The sequence below is a fragment of the Capsicum annuum genome, chromosome 7 (assembly GCF_002878395.1).
Source record: "Capsicum annuum cultivar UCD-10X-F1 chromosome 7, UCD10Xv1.1, whole genome shotgun sequence".
In the NCBI taxonomy this organism is placed as follows: Eukaryota; Viridiplantae; Streptophyta; class Magnoliopsida; order Solanales; family Solanaceae; genus Capsicum; species Capsicum annuum.
Genome location: NC_061117.1, coordinates 1,606,764 through 1,609,965, shown reverse-complemented (window position 1 = coordinate 1,609,965; position 3,202 = coordinate 1,606,764).

Below are 3,202 nucleotides of genomic sequence, written 5' to 3'. Positions count from 1 at the left end.
TCACGCTGGGTAGGGCCCCATTCGGGGGGTAGCACTCCCAACAGAGTTTTCTCCATGCCCAGGGTCGAACCCTCGACCTATGATTAAGGGTGGAGGAGCTCCATCTGCTACTCTACCGAGAGGCGGAAATAGAATGTTTTTGTTTATAAATTATGAATTACAATTCTTTTAGATTGACTTATTGAGTTCGGAATAAATATTTGAATTAACATATTAAATAAATTAACATAAATACAAAATTTACGCTAAAATTGTTAGATTCTATATACAATGTCCACGTCTTTAATATTGTGCATGCCTAATCTTTAATTGACAAAGTTACTCGATATATTTATACTGGTAAAAAACAATAATTTCATTGATAATATATATTGGTAAATACTAAATAGCAACAAGTAATATGTGCGTAAATTAACTCGAATACAATTACTTGTTTAAGAAAATAAATATTTATACTTGTCAAGATTATTGTCCTCCAAATCAAAGAGTATTGGTTTTAATGTAGGGACAATTATAATTAATTAATAATATGAACACCTTTGCATGCATATGCACAAGGGAAATAAAAGCAATGAGTGACTTTGGATATTAATTTTCTTAGCTTATTAGATTTAGTTACTTTATTTATTTTATATTTTGTTAGGTTAGGTAGAAAGATCATATTTTTCAAGATCTTTTGACAATATAAGCACTTGAGACAAAAGAGTTTGTTAAATGGCAGGTGAAATTGGATCACAACGAGGATAATATAATTTCAGTTCGCCAAAAAATTATATCGTGTATATAATACAGAAAAAAGTTCAATTGTATCTTACCGTTAAAAGTTCTACCTCTGTCGTGCTGCTTAATTAGATAATTTCGTTTTAAAAAGTAGAATTTTATTTTTTTTCCTGCCCGTGTCGATATTCATATTGAAATCTCGATTAATCTGAATTTTCATGATATAGGAAGGAAGCATTACGTACCGAACTTTTTTTTCCTTAACATGAGACATATGAACATGATTAAAAATAAACGATCTTATTCATTCCATTACATTACAATTCTCGATATTGTCGTAAAAGAGCGAGTTAATGAAGTTAGGTTAAAAGCATGTGTTGGAAACTGTTGAAAGTTCTACCTCTCTCGTTGCTTAGATTTTCTCGTCCAGAAAGGTAAAAAAAAAAAAAAAAAACACTCCATGTGGATATCCATATTGAAATAATCTCGATTAATCTGAATTCGCATGATATAGGAAGAAAGCGTTACATACCAGACTTTTTTTTCCTAACCTGAGACGTTTGATCATGATTAAAAATAAACGATCTTATTCATTCCATTACAACTCTTGATATTGTCATAAAAGACCGAGTTAATGAAGTTAGGTTAGAAGCATGTGTTGGAAACTGTTGAAAGTTCTACCTCTGTCGTTGCTTGGATTTTCTCATCCAGAAAGATTAAAGATGAATGATCTTATTCATAATTTATTCCATTAAGATTCTCGATAGTGTCATAAAAGAGTTAATGAAGTTAGGTTAAAAAGATGTGCTGGAAACTGTTGAAAGTTCTAGCTCTGTCGCTGCTTAGATTTTCTCGTCCAGAAAGGTAGGATTTTTTTCCCATCCCGTGTCAATATTCATATTGAAATCTCGATTAATCTGAAGACGCATGATATCGGAAGAAATTGTTTCGTACCAATTTTTTTTTTCCATAAACCGAGACCTCTAATCATGATAAAAATGAACGATCTTATTCATTCCATTACAATTCTCAATATTGTCATAAAAGAGTTGTGTTGGAAATTTTCTTTTAGACAATGTCTTACGTCTAATTAATTTATTTTGCTCCATGCATATATGAACACGTAGTTTTTCAACTTATATTTATTTGATGAAATTAAATTGGAATAGTGAATGAAAATGATTTTTTTTTTGTTGAATGAGCAAAATGAAAATGACACGTGCTGTTAAGATTCATTGCTTTTCTTTTTCATTCATTAATACAAAATTAAACTCTTTTACCAACTTATTGAATTTTGAGACTTAGAAAGTCCACAGAAAGAAACAATTAATTTACTAATTTAATCTTATAAATAAATCTTGATTCCTTATTTGAGAATAATAATAAAAAATATTGTAGCATTAGCCATTTTTCACCATTAAAGGTAATTTACTTCTAATATATATATATAGAGAGAGGCAGATTTAATCAATTTAAAAGTTAAATATGTGGAATCATACATCATGATCAAAATCATAGTTTATTAATAATAGAAGGACCAAAAGTTTGTTCATATTTTATATTTGATTATTAAGAAAGTACTAGTCCTTTTCCTCTTAGGTCAATTTAAAAAATAAATTAATGGTCCCAATATTTAACCAAGTTTCAATTATAATTTGTCATGCTGTCATGGAAATTAAAGAAGGTGACAGTGCCATCACAAAAAATTTCATAATCACATAAAATAAATAAATTCTTCATATTAATAAAATTGCCAAATTTTATAAGAAAAAAATATTTTATTAAAAAAATAAAGTACATTCTTGTACTTGTATGGCATTTTCAAGTCATTGGTCAACTACTTTAGTAGATATTGAGTCTCCAATTATGTGGTATTATTAGATATATAATGATTTTACAAAAATAAAAATAAAAATTGTATATATAATTAAATGAACTTTGATTGAAAAATCCTACAAAGTAAAATCCTATTTTGACTTAAACAAATTTTCAACAAGTTGAATCATGACTTATTTATTAATTTGACCTATTTTGACTCCCAAATTTAACTCAACAAGCGTTTTGAACGTCGTAAGCATCAATTTCGACAAATCTAGTCGGATGGCAGTTCTGCACTAACCGAAAGGATATAGGGACTCTTTATTTCATCTTCGGTGTCAATCAAAGGAGGACGTTGCAGATGGATCCGGGGCGGACACGACTTTTTCTAAGGCCAGAAGATCACTGGAAGACACCCAGGACTATAACATGTCATGAAAGAAGCACACTGGACAGGCGTGCTTCGACCGTGTCTTGGGGGCACAGTTGAATGTAGATATCATGAACGCGAGGTGCAGGATACCAAAACCGGGCAACCATTCCCCTATGTGTCAATCGCTAGCGCATCAATCGAAGCAACTGATAGTCCCGAGGGGGAGACATCCTTCTATAACAGGTAGCAGTACTGAACAAGCGAGTCATCTTGAGTCGAGAAATAAAGCTA